Here is a 25005-nt window from a genome sequence, read left to right as displayed (position 1 = left end):
GACCAATGGTCAAGGATAATGGCGCTGTAGTCCAGCAACATTTGGAGAACCACAGCTTCCCCACCCCTGGAGGTGGCTGTTCCAGTTTATTGTGGGCGAGCGTTCCACAGACAACAGCGCGTGGTTTTTAAGAACCTGCTACTAGTTTATTTCGCAGTTTATACTCACCTTCTCGATTAATCTACAACAGGCTTAAAAGTAATAAAATACAATATTCCTCCGCTATCTTCTGCGTAGGTGTTGGTATCTATTCAGTACGTGTTGGGTGTGTAGGCAGGCTGAATTAAATCTGAAAGCCCCAGATAATCTGTAGACTACGACCACTTTCCAGCAGCTCCACAGGACTGTAAGACTCAGCACCTTGAAATTAGTCACCCTGATAGCCTAGTAAATACTATGAGAATAAGGGGTTGGTGCTCAGAAGATTCCATTAAAAGAGGTAGTTGTAGGACGGGGGTGTGTGACTCAGTTTTTACCCCGATTTAAATGTCATGGTTCCTCCTCTTCTCCCAAGTTGGAGAACTGTCCTGTAGTGAATCTGCAGCACACTCTTTGTTTAAGACGACCAGTCCCTGAGTTCATGGACTGGGAACCATGGTAGCTTGACAGGACTGACCTCTTAGCAAGGAAGGTCTAAATCTTTCTGCAGCTACGATCTTTCCAGGAAACCCGCCTTCCTAATACGAAAATTATTCTACTGGCCTAATTTAGAGGGTTGTGATCAGGTTTCCTGGGATAATGTAGCCGTTTCCAGAGAGGTAGTTATTTTAGATTGTTTCAACAAAAAACAAGGAGTCTTGTGACACCTCAAAGACAAACACATTTCCCTACTTAAAATTTATCTGCTACATTTCCATCTCACCTGTCCTCCAGGGAGTCTAAGGCGGCATACATGGTTCTCCTCCACCTGTTTATCCTCACAAGAGGATAAACACAAGAGGTTAGGTTGAGGGACGGTGGCTAGCTTAAGGTCACCCAGTTAGCTTCACGTCTGAGTGGACATCTGAACCGTGGTCTCTCAGGTCCTCGTCTGACACTCTAACCATTACACCGCATTGGCTTTTGTATACTGTACATGCGATCCTCAGTTCTCAAGTGCGAGGGTGTAAAAGGGGCGGGGCGAGTAAACGGCAATGGGATACCAAAGTAGCCTGTGATAATTCAGAGTGTATGTAAGCATGCTTCTAAGTTCTCCTTGAATTGTATCCCTTTGTTTTTTAACTCCAACCTTTACATTTCTTTCCTCCCCACCCACGTATGTGCTTGTGACAACTGAGGATCACACTCCATGTGTGGGGAGTTTGTGTGGCAAACTTGGGTCGCCAACCCAGTTGGACTATAACTCCCATCATCCCTGACCACTGGTCCTGCTAGCTAGGGATGATGGGAGTTGTAGTCCAACAACAGCTGGAGACCCTCTAAACCCCAAACACCCCGCTTCGGTCCACCCCCGGCGTTCTCTGCCCACCCGTTTCAGAAATCAACAGTTTCAAGACTACGTGTTAATTTCTCTTGGTTCTGCCTTTGCTTTGTGGAAACGAACACGTCCCTCCTCGTCTGAAAACCCAAAACAGACAATCCAACATACAGAGAAACCGCCTCCCGCGTCAGTTACCACGCAATTCTTTTTTTTTTTTTTTAATCAAAAAAATTATGGAATGATTTATGGAGGAATTTGGTTGTTCTTATTTATTCGTTTCTACCCACAACAGAAGCGTGATCCCTGCCTTGAAGGGACCCACCAGCTGCTCGGTTTCCTTGTCCGTTGGTCACTTGGAGTCACTCAGCAAAAGGGGGGGGGAATCCCTGTTAAATATATGGATGGCGTGCTCGGTCGACCCTGGGGAGTGGTGGTACTGGTAGTGGGAGGACGAGAAGCTGTGCTGTGGGTGTGTTGGGGTGTCGGTGTGCGCGTAATTCACTGATGGAGCAAAAACTGTAAGTCCCAGTTCACTTTTACTTGCCCATGCGAAGCGTGACCCGTGGAACAAGAACCCAAGGCATTTAGTGGAGGAGGGAAATCCTGCAATCTGCCATTGAGTCGTTAAACTCAGAGGATGCCTTTTCTATTTAAGTGGCATCGAGGCGCCCTGTGGGTAGCAAAGGTTATTACTAACTCCGGGGGCTCGCGCTTCTTCCTTAAGGCGCGTTCGCTTTGGCTTGAGGCGATCTGCAGTAGCCTCTACCGGGCGCTGCGAGAACTGCAAGCCGGGAGCGCCGGAGAGAAGCCGAGCTCTCGATCCTCCGTCAATCAAAGAATAACTACGGAGCGGTCGCATCTTCCAGCACCGCTTCTGGGTAGTTGTCGTTGCTTTCGAACTCAGTTCCTTCAGTGCTACCGCCCCACTGCCCCCCGGACGCTTCTTGGCAGCTTTGATTTTTCCTTCCTGATCAATGTAGAACTTTCCCCCATGGCATACTTCGCTCAATTCAGCAGCAATTTAAATATTCGTAAAAGTCTGGTGCTTAAATTCGAAAATAAATAAAAGAAACGCGGGGTCTCGGGTCTCACACCTGCACGTGTCCTCTCCCGTGGATGTGGATAGTCTTCTCGTTAATCCTACCTCCAGAGTTTCTTTCTCGTAAGGTTCAGTGGTAAGAGGAAAAAACTCTGGAGGCTGTGCTTTATAGATAGTATTACACAGGCAGGCAACCTCTGCCCCACATTCCTTACTCCCTGCTAGGGCAAGATCACACTTCCCCTCTCCTTCTCCCAGTAGCTATTTCCCCCCTCTCCTTGAAAACCGAGTCTATTCCTAGCCTATTCCCAGGATCAATGGGAAATATGGACAAAGAATAAAGAATATGTATCCTGGTGAGAGTGGTTAGGAGCAAATTATCTGAGTGTGATGGCTGGTATATATGGAAGCACTGCCCTGCTTCAGCTCAGGGTCCAGGGTCAGAGGCGGTTTTAGAGTAGCTGCAGAGGGCGACACAACAAAGCTGTAGAGGTGGAGAGGTGGTGGGCCGGCGAAATTTTAGCATTGCACAGGGTGCCACTGAAATTTGAGAGCCCAAATCCATCACTGCACAGGTATTCCCACGGGTCTTTCGAAATCACCACCAGTGGGATTGATGCAGCCACTAAGACAATTTAATAGCTGTTAGACCTCCAGAGATATTTACTTTCTAATACTTTCCTATACATAGCAGTGATGACCACCCAGTGGCAGCTTGATGAGGAAGATTCCTATGATGGTTTTGAAAGTATCCAGGCATGGCCTGTACCCTTTGATTTCCCCTCCAACAGTTTCCTGTCTCCTCTCCCCCAAGAAAAAACTTTTTTTTTTTTTTTAAGAAAAGAAAATATCCAAGCATCTAAGGGAATTTTATTCTCTGAGGGTTTATCATGGCACCTTTCATTCTCCAGAACAGTTAAATACTTGTTGCACTGAGCAACCCCATGAATATCTAATTATTTTCCTTTAAAAAAGCAATAACGAAAGGTTAAAAAGATACTGCTTGTCTCTTGTTTTCTTAAGCAAACTACATAAACCTCTGTCTTCAAAACCAACTAAAACTCTTGAGACATCTTAAACACTAACAAATTTATTACAGCAGAAGTGTTTGTGGGCTCAAGGCCATTTCAACAGATGCAAGTCAAGGGGACTTGAATCCATTAACGCTTGTACCATAATGAATTTGTAGTTCTGAAGGTGCCACAGGGTTTTTTAAAAAATAAAACTATTTTTCCCCCTGCAAGAGGAAAATTTATATTTCCAGGCTCAGTTGTCTCCTTCGTCATGTTGTCTGCTGTTCATGTGTTAGTGATGGCTTAGGTCTAGACTTAAAATCACCAAGGTGTATAGTGTGTGCGTCCATGTGCATTTAGAACTGCATTCTAACAAATTCACATGCTTCCCTTCAATTCCATGTTATTCTCTTTTCATCCTACAAAAAGCTCTTGGATGTCAAATCATTATTAATTTTATGGTTGTTGTTGCTGCTGCTGCTATTTATTTATTTAATAAAAATTACACACCGCTTGATTGTAAAAAAATAAAAAAATCTCAAAGCAGTTTACTAAAGATAAAAAGAGCAGAGAAACTCACAACCATACTTTTAAAACATACAAACTACAGCTGTCATCGCTCCTACCTCCAGAGGAGGTAAACACAGGAACATGGGAAGCTACTCTATATCAATATATCCCCATAGCTACAAACCTTGCCATAAGAAAGTAACTAAGAAAAAAAGTTTTAAAATAAAAGAAAAAAGCCACCAAAATATAAGCAATAAAATGAATGTAACATTAATGAATGACTGATAAAATGATGAATGCACTTATAAAATAGAAGTGAACAGACAAATGAAAAATTTAAAACACTTCAGTGTTTTAAGTCCGCCATACACAGCAATAAAATTCAGAGTTGTATTATATAAACCATGTAAAACACATTTCTTCTTCTTCTTCTCTGGCGATCACTCAGGGCCGAGTAAGTTTGTCTTCCATAAACACAGTTTTAACAGTGTTGAAGCAATGATTCTTCAACATCAACTTTGTTGGACTGGTCTTGTTGTTCGGATGCCTGATTATTGTCTTCCATAGCAACTACAGTGGTACCTCAGGTTAAGAACTTAATTTGTTCTGGAGGTCCTTTCTTAACCTGAAACTGTTCTTAACCTGAGGTACTACTTTAGCTAATGGGGCCTCCCACTGCCACCACCGCGTGATTTCTGTTCTCATCCTGAAGCAAAGTTCTTAACCTGAGGTACTATTTCTGGGTTAGCGGAGCCTGTAAGCTGAAGCATCTGTAACCCGAGGTACCACTGTACTCTATTCCGAACTTACAAATGGAAAGCGTAATGCTGGTGGTCAACAAAAGAGCTTTAAAGACTCTCTCAAGGCAAATCTTAAAAAAGTAGCCTAAAACCCATTACATATTATCTGGTACACTTCTTTTCCTCAGGGTATATGCAGGGCTTTTATTTCCACTCAGTTCTGGCACCTCTCAGGTGGGCACCATCGCCATTCTAAGAGAACAAGGGAGGTGTCTATGGTGAGCTCCTTTTCTAGAAAAATAGCACTGGTATATATGCCATAACAAAACATCCCTCAGCAATAAGTGGTACAGTAAGGGAGAATATGACTAGATGACCCTTCCAACTCCACAATGTCTATGATCCTTGCAGGTAGATGGATTTTTCACTGTTTTGCTCAAGCAAACCTTGCTGATTGAGTGGACATAGTAACTGAAGGCATCAGCCTGGAACCTGTCTATGACCTTCAAGAACTGAATCCAGGCCTGTTGTCAAATACTGCATGCCAGTCTTTCTCCAGGGGATCCGGTACATGCATAAATTTATCAGTGCAGTATGCCTTATGACTGCCCTCAGATTTCTGTTCCCTGATAAACGGAAGGCAATAGTCTGTGAAGGTGCTTCAAGAAGCACTGTAAAATCTTAAGAGGTATTGCTGAAAGTAAATAGAAAAGGAAGGGAAGACAAATGGCAATGCAAATAAAGGAATGCGTACTGAAGGGTAAAAATGGATGATTACCAGAGAAGTTGAAGGAAGTCCAAAATTTGTATTTTGTTAAAATTAGGTAAAATTTGGATAAAATTGTATGATTATATTGAAAATTAATAAAAAATTATTTTTTTAAAAAAACATTTCCATAAAAGCACTTAAGCGTTTCAAAATACTTTATTTCCATTCCAATTATTTCACTTTGCTTCAGTTCCAAGTTAGCAGGACCAGATTTTAACACACAGGATTCTTAGGTATCTTAACATGCCAAAAACAGTGGAAATTATTTCCCTTTGATAAGGAATGTCCTGCTGTGACTTCCTCACCATATCTATTGATACAATATTTTTGCTTTGCCTACTGTTAGTTAGATACATACATTAAAACTGCTTCAGCTATTCACTTTTTTGACTGCATGCTAGTGTAATTGTTTTATTGTGTACAAATTGTATGGTTTTACTATGCATTAACTGCATTTTTAATGACTTTGAAGATCAATATTGTTTTCGGACTGGTTTCTTATGGTATTAATATACTATAATATTTATCTCAGGGCAGCTTTGTTGTTAACTGAGATAAATTCTTATTGTTGAAGGGAATGTTTATGAATGCATTTCTATAGAATTAACAGATCCATTGTATTATTGAAATATTGAATCTGGGTTTTTCCTTACTTGTTTTGTATTTTGATGTATTGTTATAATTATTATCATACAGATATGTTGTATTAATTAGGGGGAGGGTTATTTTGTTTATTTGTCTGCTTTTTGACAACCAGTTTTCTGCAGGAATGAAAAGCTGGTTATAAGCAATAATAGCTGACATGTGTCTTAATCTTTTTTTTAGTTTACTATTGATTGTAATTATATTCTGAAGATTTTTTAAATGCCTGTTTTTGAGCTATTTTTATTGATAACTCTAATGGCTTAAAAAGTGCTTAGAGGTTCTATTATAACCAAGTGATATATAACTTTTGTAAAATAAAATAAGCCAAATGATAGAGAATTCTGAAGAGCATAAAGAAATTGTTTCCTATCTTCTCACTATGCAGAGTTGGTCAGTGGAACATTACTGGGGATGCTGTTTTCATTTTCATGAATCACATCACTTCAATAGCTTAAAAAACTTAATTTCATGGTTTGGGGAGAAGATATTTATTCTGAGGAGACCAAATTGGGGGCACAGCCACACCATATATTTAAAGCACAACCATCATACATTTAAAGCACATGACCTCCCCTCAAAATTCTGGGACCGAAGTTTATTAAGGTTGCTAGGAATTGTAGCTCTGTGGGAGGGAAACAACAGTTTCTTATGACCTTTCTTTCTTATGTTTGCTTTCTGGGCATATTCTGTGGACTCTAGAGGTGAAACAAAACCTTACAAATTCCAAACCTGACCACCTGTTATGAGTAAAGGGGGCATAATTAAACCAGAAATGAAGAGAACACATTTTCTTCCAAAATGGGAGCCAGACACCTGCAGATCAGCTTTTGTCTGGCCTGATACTTACTCCTGTCTAATCCTGACGTTGAGAGAGTTTGGCCTTGAGAGACACACTCAAAAGCAGACTGGGTGTGGATCAATAAGACCTGAGTCATAAGTACCTGAGTGTTGAACTTTGGACTGAGCTAGGTGTTTGTCTGATTGCCAGAATGGTGGTGGGTTCATGGGCTTTTGGGGCAGTCAATACTATGTATGTCTATTTGTCCTTGAATTCTGATACAGTAAATGTTTTTCCACTAAGTTTCAGAGTTCTCCAACATTGCTGAGCTTTCTCAGTCATTGGAACAGTCATTCAAAAGAACACAAGATAAGGCTCCTCACCAGCAAACTTTCTGCCTTTCATGTGTGCACATGGGGTCTGTTGATATGATTAAGTGTTACATACTGTACACACAAAAGAGAAGAGAATAAAACATGGCAACTGTTGCCATAGCAATTGGCAACAGATGCCAAAATCTTGCTACCGGAAGTTGTTAATAAGACAGGTGATTTTTTAAAAAATGACTCACTGCTGTTATTTAAGTAGAAGGCTAACATTTTACCCCTTGTTTCCACTCACTATGAAGCAATAAGCAAATCTGGGATAGATGTGAGGAGAGGAAGCCAGCAAAGGCAGAAATGTACCTCATGTTCCATCTCCTGAAAAAGAAATTGTCAACTTTTTAAGGCCCATGAGCACATTTGGATTTTGAGCGAGGGCTGTAGGCACCATCACTTCTGGTCATTTTTCTCTTCTCTCCCCCCCCTTTCCTCAAATCAACACCGACCCCAAAGAAACAGAACACATGCACACACACTTCACTTTTCTAAGGGTAAGATTTATATACAATAAAATTAATATGAACCTTAACAAGTACATAGAGCTGAAAGATGAAGGGGGAAGCAGGGGCAGCAGCTGGCAGGCTGAGAGACCTTGCCCCTCCCTAAATTTTCAATATCCTGTGGTGATGTGTGCATGATGCATGGGATGCATGCGTTACGTGAGCACATTACTACTTCTTCTTTGGCGATCACTCGGAGCCGAGTAAGATTGTCTTCCATAAACATAGTTTTAACAATGAGTCCATAAGTGACTGTGGAGGCCAATTCTGGATCCAAACATCCTTCTACAGTGGGGACCTTGGTTTCCAGGTGGAGTTGATCACGGTGTGGATTTGCCAAGCGTGCCTTCCTCTTAGCACGTTTCTCCCTTGCGTCCTGAGTTGGAATGTCTTCAAAGCCCATGACACCTTTGGTAAAGGCTGTTCCCCAATTTGAGTGCTTGCAAGCGTTTCCAAGTTGTTGGTGTTTATACTACATTTTTTTATATTTGCCTTGAGATGGTCTTTAATCCTCTTTTGTTGACCACCAGCATTATGCTGTTAAGTTCAGAATAGGGTAGCTGCTCCCTGGCCTCCTCAATGGTGGTGGCAAGCCGGTACACTTGGTTGGAAGTGCGTTACTCTTCTGACTTCTTCCTTCAGTTCTATATATTTTCTCTAAAGGGATAAAATAGTGACCACTTCCACCAGATCATGATTAAGGGCATCCTGAGTTGAGGGAGCTCAGAGGCTTCATAGACATTTGAGGAAGGCCTCAAAGGTACCGTGCACCCATAGGTGCCATGTTGGGGTGCTCTCTTATAAAGATTCAGCTAGGATAGAATCCTCAAATTCATTTTTGATGTTGTATAGATTTTATTTCAGTATCATTAAATGTGCATTTTTTCCATTGATTATTTTAATAAAAAGTTATATATATTCATTCTCTTTCTGAGAAAGAAGGGAGTTTCTTAAAGGTCAAGGCACAATTGCAAACAATTCCAACAAGAAAGAAAAGTGAGAGGCATCTGCAGAAACTAGTGTGGTTGCACAAGGAGCTTACAGTGGTACCTCAGGTTAAGAACTTAATTCATTCCGGAGGTCCTTTCTTAACTTGAAAGTTTTCTTAACCTGAAGACCACTTTAGCTAATGGGGCCTCCTGCTGCTGCCATGCCGCCAGAGCATGATTTCTGTTCTCATCCTGAAGCAAAGTTCTTAACCCGAGGTACTATTTCTAGATTAGTGGAGTCTGTAACCTGAAGCGTCTGTAACCTGAAGCGTCTGTAACCCGAGGTACCACTGTACAGATGAACTGAGATTTAAAGGGGGCATGCATAAGAAATGGAAGAAAGGGCAATTCATGAAGGAAGAGTATATATGAGTAGCCAACACCTGCAGGGAGAAGCTGAGGTGGGCTACAGCTCAGAACAAGCTCAGGCTTGCAAGAGAAGTTAAATAATAATAAAAGTTTTTTTTCAGTTGTTTTCAAAGCAAGAGGAAGAACAAGCAAGTGGTAGGTCCTCTGCATGGAGAAGACAGATAAATGCTCTTGGGTGACAGAGAGAAGGCGGAGCCGCTCAATGTCTACTTTGTCTCTAATATCCATAGGAAGAAGCCTAGATGAGCTGTTGGACAAGAAGATGTACACATTTCAGCTTTCAACATGCTGCCTTGTACATAAACCAGGTGGGACTGAGGACCAAGGAATGATGTACAGGAAGCCACATTCCTTCCTTTGCTTCAAGAGGCAGACAAGATTTCATAATACAGATCTTCACCACAACACAAGTGCATTATCACATTGGTATTTACCACATCAGGGAGCTTGTTATTTCCCACACTTTCCCTTTGACATAAGTATAAGTTCATCCCCCTGTCTTTTCTTTTACTGAACTCCACTGCTCCATTGTTAATATTTCACATCAGGTTATCTACATTGCAAATGTGTCGCTTAGCTTCTTTTATTGAGGCAGGAGGAAAGGAAAGGTGGAAAATGCAACTTGGGCACCCCCCCCCCCCCGTCATTCGAAGCAGAATATAGACTGAATACAGAAATAATCTTCATTTGCCGGGCTGCCTCTTCATCTATGGGTCACCTAGAAACTCCATCCTTTGTGTTTCTGGTAGGTTGCTGGATCCGGCATAAACTACATAAAATTCAAGTTGATTGGGAACCCAAATATTTTGTTCCAAGATGTCCGAACAGGATCAGTTTGTGTTAATTGTGTATCAAGTTTATGTTATTGTAGGGAATGACAATCACCACCAGGTGGCAACACTACAACTATTTGTTTCCTTTAAAAACACACAAATAACACCCCGCCCCCACCTGCTTTTCAGTTTAAAATGCTAAGAAGGCCACATCTTTTTTGTTTCAGCAATATATTCCACGCACTGGTATTATCCCTCAGGAAATATCCAGGACCTACGGAACATGGAATTCTACATGCAGCAATATTATGGTTTTTAAAGTCGCTAGTCCATTCTGATGATTAAGCATTTGTAAAGGTAAAGGCAAAGCAACCCCTGACCATTAGGTCCAGTTGTGACTGACTCTGGGGTTGCAGCGCTCATCTCACTTTATTGGTCGAGGGAGCTGGCGTACAGCTTCCGGGTCATGTGGCCAACATGACTAAGCCGCTTCTGCCGAACCAGAGCAGCACACGGAAACACTGTTTACCTTCCCGTCAGAGTGGTACCTATTTATCTACTTTGACGTGCTTTTGAACTGCTAGGTTGGCAGGAGCAGGGACCGAGCAATGGGAGCTCACCCCGTCGCGGGGATTTGAACCGCCGACCGTCTGATCGGCAAGTCCTAGGCTCTGTGGTTTAACCCACAGCGCCACCCGCGTCAAAGCTGTTCTAACTTCCTGCTCAGTCTGAGAGGGTTATTGTAGGTGCTCTGGGGAATCCTAAATACATACTCTCTATGATTTTACACATGAAGGCAGGGGTGCTTTTGGGTACCGTACATCAAGTCTGCAATATCACATCACAAAATGCTGCCTGAGCAATCTCAGCCATGCTTACTCCTCAGTGGTGAATTGTCTTCATTTGGTTTGCCAACATTGTCCTCTCCACAGGTTTTGAGCTACAGTTCCTATTAGCCCCAGGCAGCAAGGAGTTGTTCTCCAAAACCTCTGGAGGATGCCAGATCGATGAAGACTAACTGTCATGTCAGACTAACCTGATCTCGTTTTTTGACAGAATTACAAGGCTGGTAGATGAAGGGAACGCAGTGGATGTAGCCTACCTTGATTTCAGCAAGGCATTCGACAAGGTGCCCCATGATATTCTTGTAAAGAAGCTGGCAAAATGCGGTCTTGACTATGCTACCACTCAGTGGATTTGTTATTGGCTGACTGACCGAACCCAAAAGGTGCTCATCAATGGTTCCTCTTCATCCTGGAGAAGAGTAACTAATGGGGTGCCACAGGGTTCTGTCTTGGGCCCGGTCTTATTCAACATCTTTATCAACGACTTGGATGATGGACTCAAGGGCATCCTGATCAAATTTGCAGATGACACCAAACTGGGAGGGGTGGCTAACACCCCAGAGGACAGGATCACACTTCAAAACGACCTTGACAGATTAGAGAACTGGGCAAAAACAAACAAGATGAACTTTAACAGGGAGAAATGTAAAGTATTGCACTTGGGCAAAAAAAATGAGAGGCACAAATACAAGATGGGTGACACCTGGCTTGAGAGCAGTACATGTGAAAAGGATCTAGGAGTCTTGGTTGACCACAAACTTGACATGAGCCAACAGTGTGACGCGGCAACTAAAAAAGCCAATGCAATTCTGGGCTGTATCAATAGGAGTATAGCATCTAGATCAAGGGAAGTAATAGTGCCACTGTATTCTGCTCTGATCAGACCTCACCTGGAGTACTGTGTCCAGTTCTGGGCACCACAGTTCAAGAAGGACACTGACAAATTGGAACGTGTCCAGAGGAGGGCAACCAAAATGGTCAAAGGCCTGGAAACGATGCCTTATAAGGAACGGCTAAGGGAGCTGGGCATGTTTAGCCTGGAGAAGAGGAGGTTAAGGGGTGATATGATAGCCATGTTCAAATATATAAAAGGGTGTCATATAGAGGAGGGAGAAAGGTTGTTTTCTGCGGCTCCAGAGAAGCGGACATGGAGCAATGGATCCAATCTACAAGAAAGAAGATTCCACCTAAACATTAGGAAGAACTTCCTGACAGTAAGAGCTGTTCGACAGTGGAATTTGCTGCCAAGGAGTGTGATGGAGTCTCCTACTTTGGAGGTCTTTAAGCAGAGGCTTGACAACCATATGTCAGGAGTGCTCTAATGGTGTTTCCTGCTTGGCAGGGGGTTGGACTCGATGGCCCTTCTGGTCTATTCTATGATTCTATTCTATGATTCCTTTAGTTAATTAATCAATTACTGGTTAATCAAGCTCTGGTTGGCCACTGTGAGAACAGGATACTGGACCAGATGGAGCTTTGGTATGTTCCAGGAGAATTATTATTCTTTTTTTTAAAATGCATTTTATTTTTATTGATTTTCAATGAAGAACAATAAACACAAGCAGAACAAAACAAAACAAAACATGGATTCGTGGATGAGACAAAACAAAACCAAATTCATGGATTAGACCTCTCCACAGTGAAGCATGACACAGCATTGACTACCGTATACTGATTTGCTTATATATTCAATGAACAAATGCTATGTACTTATCAATTTATCTTTCTCACATTACCCCCTTACCATCCTATTGTGTTGAGTCAATTGTTCTAACAATGCCATTTCCCATGTTCTAACAAACCATGCTTGCATATGAAGATGCACCTGGCCACTGATTCCATTCTGGTGGCTGCAATCAAAAAACGTAACCAGAGTTCAAGATTGAATTTCAGGATTTAGATCAATTTCAAGTGCTAGGAGAGGCAGCACTAGAGCAGGGCTCTTCTTATTTATTTATTATTTCTTTTATACTGTATACACACACACACACACACACACACGCACACACATTTACCACAAAGGCATTTCAGAGCAGTTGGCAAGTAAAATAGTTTCAAATCCACAAAACAATGATTAAAAACAAGGCAGTGAGTCACTACCAGTCAACAAAAAATACCAGTAGCGCCATCAGTTTCCACCACAGTCTTGGGCAAATAAAAAAATCATTGCCTTCAGCTGTCATCTAAAATTTAGAAGAGCAAAGTGCTAGCCATATCACAAAGGAGAGGGTGTTCCAAAACTGGGGTGCTTCCTAACAAGAATGCTCTTACCTATGTTGCCGTAAAACGGCCCTCAACCAAAGATGGTTAAAATCCCTAGCTGATCTTAACCAATGGACACAGTCTAGTCAGGAAAATATACTATTACAAGTGCCTTGCTCCCCTGTTGTATAGGGTTTATGTCCTTAAGTCCATCTTCTGGAGGAAATGGCTTTTATTATTGATCAGGTAATATGGTGGATGAGTGGAGAAAGAGGGAAGGAAAGAAAAGGTGATAAAAACCCCCCATAATGATTTGGGGACCCCTGGATTCTGCACTACTCCTCTGTGGAGAAAATGTGAACTTTTCCATAAACCCTCCTGGAATTATCTTCAACGATGCAAAGAAAATACAAGCTAATTATAAAAGGCACATTGTCTATTAATATGTTAATGAAGCGAGGCTGCTAATGGAGAGATCTGAATTTTAATACATTTTAAGAGCTTCATGATTATGTGTTTGTTAGTTGATATGATCATTACAAATTAGCTGTACATGGTTTTACCCTGACTAAAGTCTATATTAAGCCCTGTATTCTAAACAGGCTTTAATGAAGCAGGTGAGTGGGCCATCTGTGTCACAAAGATTGTCACTAAGAAATTTGCATTCAGAAGAAATGCCTGCCAGCTAACAAGCAAATAAAGCATCAGGCATGGCGGTTTATTGTTTACAAAACAACATTTTCATACATTGCCATATATCCTGATAATAACTCTGATATACATTTCTACAACAGTAGCTCTGTAAAAGTATTTTTTTTTAAATTTTAAGAGATCATAGTTAACTTTTATGGTTTCCCTACAACAACAGAGAGTTTGAACACATAGTGGAAGCAATGTGATAACTAACAGCATAAAGAACCAAGCATTCAACTGTGATTTTTCAGCATTACAGAAGCTAATCTGTAACTTTTGAAATTATGGGTTGTTCCTAAATTAGCCATGGGATGCAGGTGGCACTGTGGGTTAAACTAAAGAGCCTAGGGCTTGCCGATCAGAAGGTTGGCGGTTCGAATCCCCGCGACAGGGTGAGCTCCTGTTGCTCAGTCCCTGCTCTGGCCAAGCTAGAGGTTTGAAAGCATGAAGTGCAAGTAGATAAATAGGTACCGCTCCAGCGGGAAGGTAAATGGCGTTTCCGTGCGCTGCTCTGGTTTGCAATAAGCGGCTTAGTCATGCTGGCCACATGACCCGGAAGCTGTACACTGGCTCCCTCAGCCAATAAAGCGAGATGAGCGCTGCAATCCTAGAGTCGTCCACGACTGGACCTAATGATCAGGGGTCCCTTTACCTAAATTAGCCAACGTGTGAAGGTAGAAAGGACCTTGGAAAGGCACAGCGTGGGGATCAGAGTAGGTCACAGGTTCCCTGCTTTGTCTTAAAGGACTTTATGATCTGAAAATAGAGACGATGTATGTGCTTCTGTAACCCAAGAAAATCGTTATTAAAAACTTAAAATAATAAGAAGAAAAATGCACACTGGAGTGGCTTGTGAGATCCTGGGACACACATCTGCACTCATTCCAAAATTGCACACTATTACAAGTTCTGTCCCACTTTAACTCATGCTTGAGAGCAGCAGTAGCTATTTGACAAGTAAGAAAGAGCTTTGTCCTTTTATCTGTCTGCAAATCATCGCCAGCAAAGATCCTTGAGGAACACAGCTTTGTTTACTTCCGTTGTGAAGACACCCAGTTTATGCTTACTATCCACTGCTTGTCCTAAAGTTTAATCGGTTATTGATCCCATGACTGTTAAGTTCCGGAGATGCTGTGGGCTATTCCATCTTTTTAAAAAGTAGAATAATTGTCCCTATTAATTTCAGACTTGTCGGGAAACCAAGAGGGAGAGAGATGCATTTGTTGTGAAAGTTTGGTGGCATCATTCCTGACCCCTCCTTCTAGCACCCTGCCTTAGCTTCCACCTGTAAAATGGCAATAATAGCTACCTATATCTCCAGGGTGTTCTTGTGCATGTGTATCATGCATGGTTTAAGATTGTATGGGCTGCACCATGAGACATTTGGGAGAAGCCTATCAGAAGGTTGACGGTTCGAATCCTCACAACGGGGTGAGCTCCCTTTGCTCTGTCCCAGCTCCTGCCAACCTAGCAGTTCAAAAGCATGCCAGTGCAAGTAGATAAATAGGTACCACTGTGGTGGGAATGTAAACAGCGTTTCTGTGCACTCTGGTTTCTGCCACGGTGTTCTGTTGCACCAGAATCGGTTTAGTCATGTTGGTCGCATGACCCGGAAAGCTGTCTGTGGACAAACAGCGGCTCCCTCGGCCTGAAAACAAGATGAGCGCCACAACCCCATAGTCACCTTTGACTGGACTTAACCATCCAGAGGTCTTTTACCTTTTTATTTTTATATAAAACAAGTAGTAAGGGCCACCTATTGTGCATGTGTGCTAGGCTTAGTTTTAGTTAGGAATGAGAGCCATAAGTACAGGCAAGTAAATTATTCCCCCTTTTACCTCTCTTCCTCCTTCTTCCTGCCCCTTCTGATTGTCAGCTGTTAGAGTCTAAGGTTCTTGATAAAGAACCATGGGTAGCCACATAATTATCGCCATCCATTACAATCATAGTACATTATATTATTATACAGCAACAATAAGCAAAATAATAACACACTCTTCTTTCTTATCATTGCAGCATGTTCCAAGGCTGAACCCTAACACCAAGAACATATTCTGGGTCTTAGGCTGAATCCAGTTTTTACTCATGGCTAAATATACTTCTTGAAAACAACATCATTTATATCACATGACGGAATCCAGGGTACCTAAGATTCCCAGGTGGTCTCTATTCTAGGCACTGGCCAGGCCTATATTTGCTGAGCTTTAATATCTTTGCTGCATCAAGTGCCTAACCTTGGATCATAAATGGAATGGGAGTCACAGACCAGGTTATGACTTGAAAATGAACTAGCATATGGAGCATATTTGAACAGTACTCAAAATATTTATTTTTGCAGCTTGTTATTTTATGAGCAAAGCATTTATAATCCTTCTGCTGTTATTTGGGATCAAAAATAACTTTCACCAGGCAGATTTGGGAAAGTAATTCTTTAAGTGAGACAACTGAGCGGATCCTTGGAGGGGGAAATGCTAATTGAATGATTCAGCTTAATTTAGGTCATACTGCCCTCTAGGGGATCAGTCATACATATCCATTTTTTGTTTCTAAAGAGTAGGAACTCTTCTTAACGCAGCTTTGATGTTCAGAAAAAGAACTTTGTTGTGTACTGTATTTCAATGGGCATCTTTACTACATTAAAGAATGGAGGTAACTACAACTCTCATAAAGAATTTAAATGTTTATGTAGTTTTTTGAAGAACTTGGCAAGCAGCACCAAACTGAAGCTTGTGGGAGATGCATCATCTTTTCGCACTGTATCAGTACTGGACTTTCTGGATACGTTAAGGCAAATTGCTTCCTTTTAGCCTTTACTTTCAGCTGTAGAATGGGAATAATAATTGCCTGCTATGGTGATTGTATGCCGCAAACTGCCAAACCCTACTTCCTTAAGGGAGTTTACACAGGAGCAGGCCAGAACTGAATATTTAATTGGGTTAGACTATGGAATATATGGTTTTCCCAGTAGTGATGTATGGAAGTGAGAGCTGGACCATAAAGAAGGCTGATGGCCAAAGAATTGATGCTTTTGAATTATGGTGCTGGAGGAGACTCTTGAGAGCTCCATGGACTGCAAGAAGATCAAACCTCTCCATTCTTAAGGAAAGCAGCCATGAGTGCTCACTGAAAGGACAGATCCTGAAGCTGAACCTCCAGTACTTTGGCCACCTCATGAGAAGAGAAGACTCCCTGGAAAAGACCCTGATGTTGGGAAAGATGGAGGGCACAAGGAGAAGGGCACAACAGAGGATGAGATGGCTGGATAGTGTTCTCGAAGCTACCAGCATGAGTTTGACCAAACTGCGGGAAGCAGTGGAAGACAGGAGTGCCTGGCATGCTCTGGTCCATGGGGTCACGTAGAGTCGGACACGGCTAAACGACTAAACAACAACAACATAGAATATTCAATTATTATTTATTACATTCTTTTTTTATTTGTTACTGCTAACAATAATAGCCAAGAGACCAATTTAGAATCAAAACTAGTACAGTGGTGCCCCGCAAGACGAATGCCTCGCAATACAAAAAACTCGCTAGACGAAAGGTTTTTCCGTTCGCGATTTGCCTCGCAAGACGAATTTCCCCTATGGTCTTGCTTCGCAAGACGAAAACGTCTCGCGACTTTTTTTCTTTGACTAAAAACAAAGACATGTTTTGTTTATAAAGTTAATTTATTTTCCCTTAAATTTTTGAACTGCTCTTTACAGTATGTGTGACTTTAAAAGAGCAGTTAATAAACTGTTGTTGTACCAAATTTGGCTTTGTTTGGACTTTTTTTGACCATAGGAACGCATTAATTGATTTTCAATGCATTCCTATGGGATTTCGTGCTTCGCAAGACGAAAAATTCGCTAGACAACAAAAATTGCGGAACGAATTAATTTCGTCTTGCGGGGCACCACTGTATTTAGTGGCTTAAGGTTGGTAGAAGCAAGAATGCAAAGAGCTAGCTTCCCATTTTTCACATATGCGAAAGGATCTGTAAATGATAGACCTGTTAATGGAGATGGAAGACTAAAGGCAGGTCTGCAGGCTCTCTTTTTTTATAGGCATCAAATGTACACTTTCTATTAGTCCAGCCCCCAATGCCACACAGCATTTGTGGTCAGTCTCTGCTATGTTTCTGTCCACAGGCATTGCACACTAGCTATAATTTTGGAGGCACTCAAGGCTCTGCAACCTTCAGCACCAAGGAGAAGTGTTATGAGAACACTTTCGTTGGAATAAAATGGAAATGCTATTTTTACTCCACACAATCCCAATGCTTAATGACACATGGTGCCTAAAAGATTGGCGAAAATACCTTTTTTTTGGGGGGGACCTAGGAGAAAACATAAGATTCTAATTGATGTAAAAGACAGAGGAGGTTTCGCACTCCCAGATTTGGAATTGTATTTTGAAGCCGCCTGCCTGTGTTGGATAAAAGTCTAGATACAGCTAGAAAACACACAACTGCTAGATTTGGAGCGTCATGATGTCAAACACGGCTGGCAAAGCAGGAATACGTAAAAGCTTTGCCAACCATGTCATTAGGGGGTAAAAACTTAATTAGGGTGTGAGGAAAATACAAACATTTATTAGAAAACAAAACACCAAGGTGGTTATCCCCACTAGAAGCTGAGACGGGGGGGGGGATGATAACTGGAATACCTATAATGATTTGTTCGACTTTTCAGAAGGAGAACCAAAATGAATTTTTTTTGGAAGAGATTAAAAATATGTTTCTGATTGGCTAAACTATCATTAAATCAATTCAAAATTCAATGTAGGTAATAAATTGGAATTTGCAGAAAAACCAGTAATAATAATAATAATAAATTTTATTTATATCCCGCCCTCCCCAGCCGAAGCCGGGCTCAGGGCAGCTAACAACACTAAAATAGTGCAACATTATAAAAACATCATAAGAATTAATTAAAATCAAAATTGATGGCAACCATAAACTAAAGTATTGTAAAGATTACCAAAGGAGGGAGTCAGGCTGTGCCCTAACCAAAGGCCTGGTGGAACAGCTCTGTCTTGCAGGCCCTGCGGAAAGATGTCAAGTCCTGCAGGGCCCTTGTCTCTTGTGACAGAGCTTTCCACCAGGTTGGAGCCGCAGCCGAAAAAGCCCTGGCTCTAGTTGAGGCCAGCCTAACCTCTCTGTGGCCTGGGACCTTCTAATAATAATAATAAATTTTGTACAATTTATTTGTACAATTTGAAAACCAAATATTAAGATCTAGAGTTAAAAAAATTATCTAAAATGTATAGGATATTATTAGATTGAGAAACTAAAGAAGAATTTGTGAAATCATCTATGAGCAAATGAGCACAAGATGTGGGTCATAATATTGATCCAAACCTGTGGGAACATTTGTGGAAAACAAATTTTAAAATCACAGTTATGCATTAAAAGAGAACTGTTTAAAAATGGAACTTGACGCCAAGTAAATTAGCTAAAACTAGAACTAAAAGTGACCTATGCTGGAAATGTAAAGAAACAATTGGCACATTTTATCATTTATGGTGGTCTTGTAGAATAATAAAAGAATTCTGGGAGATGGTCTATAATGAACTTAAGAAAATGTTTAAAAGAATGTTTCCTAAAAACCCAGAAGCCTTCCTTCTGGGAATAATAACAACAGTAAAATCCTAAAAAACCAAACTACTGAACGAATGTACATGACTATAGCTGCCTGAATTCTTGCAGCACAAAAGTGGAGAACAGATACAGTACCATCAAGAGAAGAATGGCACCTTAAAATATTAGAATATACAGAACTTTCCAGCATGACACATAGATTAAGAAATAAAGATGATAAGAATTTAAAAGAGGACTGGACATTATATATAGAATATATGGAAAAATATTATAACAAGAAAATAAATGTAATAGACCGAAAAAACGGAACTCAGTAGTAGATGTGACAAAGTGGGATAGTTGTAAGGTAATGAAAAGAATTTCGTAGAATAAGAAAATGCCGTCAAAAAGACAACAGATAGGAAACCAGAGAAAGAGTGGAAGGGGAGTTAAAATTAAGGTTCATAAGTTCCAATTAAATTGGAGGAATACGTTATGTTACTATTATTATTTACAGATATATGTCTTATACTTATGTTTCTTTTTCTCTTTCTTACTAACATGTGTTTGACTGTAACATACAATGCATTGATGACATGATAAAACAGAAAAGCAAATAAAGAGGGAGAGGGAGAACACTTCCGGTTTTTGGAGGGGGTTCCCTATGGGTTTGATTTACCGGTAGCTCATTTTTAAAGGGTTATTTGAACGATAGCACCATGTTTAGTACCATAAAACATGTTTGTGCTGGGGGCAACTGGTGGTCCATTGGGTGTGGCATTTTGTTTTTACAGTGGCAAACTTTTAATTCTTTAGCTCCAGGGAGACTAGCAACGGGTCTTCGGGCAGCTTCACTATTGATGAGAAGAGAAATTATCCATTCAAGGAAGAGAGTTAATCGCATTATATCATTTTGTTTCAAGAAAGAGAACCCTCTATGCATACTTAATTGATGCTGTTAGATCTGTAATTCTTAATTACAGTATCATATAGTGCCATTATAGAAGATCTGGTTGCAAGCAAAATGAAAAAGCAAATAAAGTAGCAAATAAGGAAACAGGCAAGTAACTTTGGGCACAAATGTTCAAAGTAGCTATATATAGGCCATATATAAACAATGAGGTTGCATTTATCCTGATGCTTGTGCAGAGAAAGAAACTTCTTATTGAGTTTTTCATGCAAAAAAGGTTTTTATTGATGACAGTTGTTCATGTGTCCTACTTTACAGAGGAAAGCCCTCTGTTCAAAGGCAACCTCTATTTGAAGGGTAATGCATTTCTACGTTTGCATCTATACATATGAATCAACATATGTCAATCTTATGCAATGGCATATTTGTCCTCTTTGGCCTTTTTGTGTGTGTTTGATGCATTTCCTCATTTCTGGTGATGTGTAAATGAGCACCCTAGATAACAGTGTACCAATAGATAGGTAATTCCTTACAGAACTGCAAAGCATTAGTCCAGTAAAGAAACCAAAATGCATAATATCAGATTCCTTTGATCTGCCCAGCTGATGTGATTCACAGAGTGGCTTGAATTAATGTTTACTGCAATCTATGCTTGGCAAGTACATTATACAGGCTCTTCTGCCCATTGCTGTCCCTGTTCTGTGCTGTGCAACTGGCAGAGATGACTGTTCTGGGTAGTCTCAAAAGGCAAGCACATCCATGCATGTGCAAACACGCATTTTGAAAGGGGCTAACTCTTTACCCAATCAGAATTTTAAGAGGGAAGGGTACAATACTCCTCGGGTTCTGTACTTAATTCGTTCTGGAGGTCTGTTCTTAACCTGAAACTGTACTTAACCTGAAGCACCACTTTAGCTAATGGGGCCTCCTCCTCCTGCTGTGCCGCCACTGCATGATTTCTGTTCTCATCCTGAAGCAAAGTTCTTAACCCAAGGTACTATTTCTGAGTTAGCGGAGTCTGTAACCTGAAGCGTATGTAACCTGAAGCGTATGTAACCCGAGGTACCACTGTATGTATCCTTTTATGCAAATAGAGACAATCATTCTTGAACTGCGAGGAAGCTTTAGAAATAAATATATGTGGGAATGTTCAGGGAGGCAGGAGAGGATACCGTATATTGTTTAATAATATCCTTCTCAACTTGCGTTAGCAAGTTCTATAATTTAGTGGAGTAACACTCCCCTTTTAAACTTACACAGCGGATAACTTGTTGCCAGGTGTGTTTAAGCCTCTAAAATAAGTTTGCTGGTAATTCCCCTTTATTCCCTCCTAAAAAGAATAGACACGAGACAGTCTTGTATAAAAGGTATAAAATAGTTTACTCACACATTCTGTTCACAGATGGATCCCAGAAGGCAGACTTAAGTTATAAAATATATACACTTGGAATCTGTCACATAAGGAGATAGTTCCTTTGTCCTCTCTTGGCTGGAGGCCAAGAGAGCATCTCAGGCTAAGTAGCTGATGCTTCTACAATGAAAGCAAGATGAAGAAGAGAGAGAGATGGTAGCCAGCCTTGTGCTTATGTTACCTGCATAGGTAATGTCACGCCCACCTCTAGTCACATGTGGAGGAAGTTTGTCCCAGCGTAGGAGGAAACAGGAAGTTCCAACTGGCTGGTACAAACATGTCCACTATAAGAATGTTGTATTTGACTGCTCTGTGTTTCACATCCCACAGTATAAACACATGTTATAACTGCAAATTATCAAGAATAACTATCAACAATGAATGGGCTTCTTTGCAAGCTAACTTTTAGAAGTGGAGCACACTGGGTCTAAGAGGATTGTCTGTCTCAAAAAAGGCTCCATGACTACTCAGATGTGCATATGTCACTAAAAAGCCCTGGATACTTCTTTTGGATTATCTTCCATGAGTTGATCACAGACCCCAGAATTCATAATCAAAGTCCTTCTCTAAGGCTCAAACTGTGACATCACTGCTTCCAAATCAGTGGCAGCCAAAGGGGCCAGGACCCAAGAGAGAGACCAGGATTATTGTGAAGCCAGAGCAGCCAGTCACAGCAGGCACAGCTAGATTTTCCTTTGAAACTTACAGCAGGACTATTCAGGTATATCCTTTTTGGCTTTTGCTTTTAGATTCATAAAGCAATTATAATACAGGAAGTTGTAATTTCATTACTTGCACCCCATCATAAACGGCTATTTGCTGCTATGATACCTTTAGCATTTGGCTGCTAGAAAACATATCTGGTTTTAATTTCAGTCTTTTACGCAGCCAAATAGTGCACCTTCAATTTATTTTAAAATGTGTCTTTTATAATAAAGAGACAACATATCCTTTCATATCTGTTTGAGATCTTTTTTTACAGAATACAAAAAGGGTTGATTTATTTGTATAAAAGGAATCTGCCTTTTGCCCTATCGTTTTCCTGAGTATTGTCAGTATATCTTGGAAACTGCAGCATTCTCTTATTTAATGACTCTCTGCTTGTAGGAAATTTAATTTCTGATGTCTTAGCACATTTATGTTTTACACCCCATTTTGTGCCATATGGCACTGAAGCCAGAAAATTAACAAAACCTTCTTCTGTTTCCAATATCCTGCATAGCTCTTCCTGATGCAATCATATAAGCTACCATATTCCCATATCTTCATTTAACCATTTAAATCAGTTTCAGAACCTCAGCAAACATATGCCTGCAGGTTGATAACACCTAATGGAAGGGATGCTTACAGCTGAGAATAATTGGGTGGGCAAATACCACATCTGCTGATGTTGTGTAGCAAACCTTGTGATGAGAGGCATGTTTGCCAGAGGTAACAAAATTCCAACCTCACTATGGAGTGAGTCCCATTGCAATCAGTAGAACTTACTGTGAAAAAATAATCATAGATAGGAAAATTATACGCACCCATTATTGGGTGCAAGTCCTACATGCTCCATTAAATAGATGCCAGCTGTAATTTGTGTTCTTCTCCTTAATACTAACAAGGTATTATCTATATGTTTATTAGTCATGTTTAAGCGTGACGTGCCTTTCCATAAAAATAATAACCAACATTACAGCAGCCTTCCCAATCTTGGTGCCCGCCAAATGTTTTTGGACTTCAGCTCCCATCAGTTGCAGCCAGCGTGGCTGTGCTGGCTAGGGCTCATGAGAGTTGTAGTTCAAACCTTCTAGAGAACACCAGGGTGGAGAGTGTCACATTACAAGCTTAGAAACAGGGCTTTTTTTCAGCTGGAACTTGCCAGAACACCATTCTGGAACCTCTCAGGTGGGCACCATTGCCATTACAGTCAAACCCCAGATCCTGAACGCCTTCATTTTGGAACATTTCGGCTCCCGAACGCCAACAACCTGGAAGGAAATGCTCCAGTTTTCAAATGTTTTTCGGAAGCCAAATGTCTGATATAGCTTCCGCTTGAGTGCAGGAAGCTCCTGCAACTAATCAGAAGCCGGGCCTTGGTTGTTGAACATTTCGGAAGACGAACGGGCTTCCAGAATGGATTATGTTCAACAACTGAGGTTTGACTGTGTAAGTCTACATGGGTAGGCAAACTAAGGCCTGGGGGCCGGATCTGGCCTAATCGCCTTCTAAATCCAGCCCTCGGACAGTCCGGGAATCAGCGTGTTTTTACATGGTAGAATGTGCCCTTTTATTTAAAATGCATCTCTGGGTTGTTTGTGGGGCCTAGGAATTCATTCACCCACCCCCCAATATAGTCTGGCCCCCCACAAGGTCTGAGGACAGTGGACCGGCCCCCTGCTGAAAAAGTTTGCTGGCTCCTGATATAAGAGAACAAGGGAGACCATGGTAAGTTCCGGCACCTCTTTTTCTAGAAAAATAGCATTGCTTAGAAGGATTACAAGCTAACATTACAAGTTTTACAGTGCCAGGTCAACACTTTCCTATTAGCTTAGGCAATTTAATTTGCAGATGATTTTTGGAATTGTCTTCTGTTCTTAGCATTTAGGGAGGTAGTTTTGTCCTTTTGTATTTTTTAATGATCATTTTTTGGTTTTAAAAGTGGTTTCAAAGTGCATTTTTAAGTCACATGAATTAATTTTATTCACACTTTTGTATACTGCCCTTGAATCTTTGGGAAAAGAGCAGGTAAGATATAGGAACATAGGGAGCTACACAGTCAGGACATTGGCCCATGCAGCTCAGTATTGTCTTTATGGCAGCTCTCCAGGGGTTTCTCCCCCAATCCTCCCTACAGAGTCTGTTCATTTAACTGGGGACCTTCCAAATGGAAAGCAGATGTTCCTCCACTGAGGTAGATACATTTTAAATAAAATAGAACAAGCAAATAAAAATGTGTAGAAAACAATTCAGAAAAATACAGCATAACAGAATGCCAGCAGAGAAATGTAAATAGACTTGAAATACAAAATAATTTCATTTTACTGGTCTGGGGGTGATCACTTCTGCACAGAAACAGGCAGCAAGTCTTAGAAATGCTTTTTGCTGCATTAGTGTTTCTTCTTAAATTACCCTGTTAAATTAGACCAAAGGTTCATCAAGCGCAGCATTCTACCTCTAAAAGTGGGTGGCAATGCATTAATATATTAGCCATTCCTTGTTGTTTCCCCACCCCTGAATAGATCTACACTGCAATCCTATATAGGTCTACTCAGATGTAAGCACCAGATATTTCAAAGGGACTTACTCCTAGGTAAGTGTATAGAGAGTTGCATCTAATACTAACAGACAAGTTTAAGCAATTCCCGATTCACATTATACAGCAATGGTAACCAGCATGTTTAATCACATTATTGTCAGCACTAAGCATACATGTCTTATTTCACATATTTAATTTCAATAGCTAAGTTG

At 40.9% G+C, this 25005-nt stretch overlaps 1 long non-coding RNA gene across 2 annotated transcripts in view; it reads left to right on the top strand.

The window, feature by feature from the left end:
* LOC309527274 overlaps positions 1–25005 on the top strand; it is a 439252-nt gene that overhangs the window by 173047 nt on the left and 241200 nt on the right. The window lies entirely within an intron of this gene.

This window comes from Podarcis vaucheri (genome assembly GCF_965113315.1).
Source record: "Podarcis vaucheri genome assembly, chromosome: 1".
Classification (NCBI taxonomy): domain Eukaryota; kingdom Metazoa; phylum Chordata; class Lepidosauria; order Squamata; family Lacertidae; genus Podarcis; species Podarcis vaucheri.
Note: the sequence above shows the minus strand (reverse complement) of the source record. Positions and strands in the feature narration are given on the sequence as shown.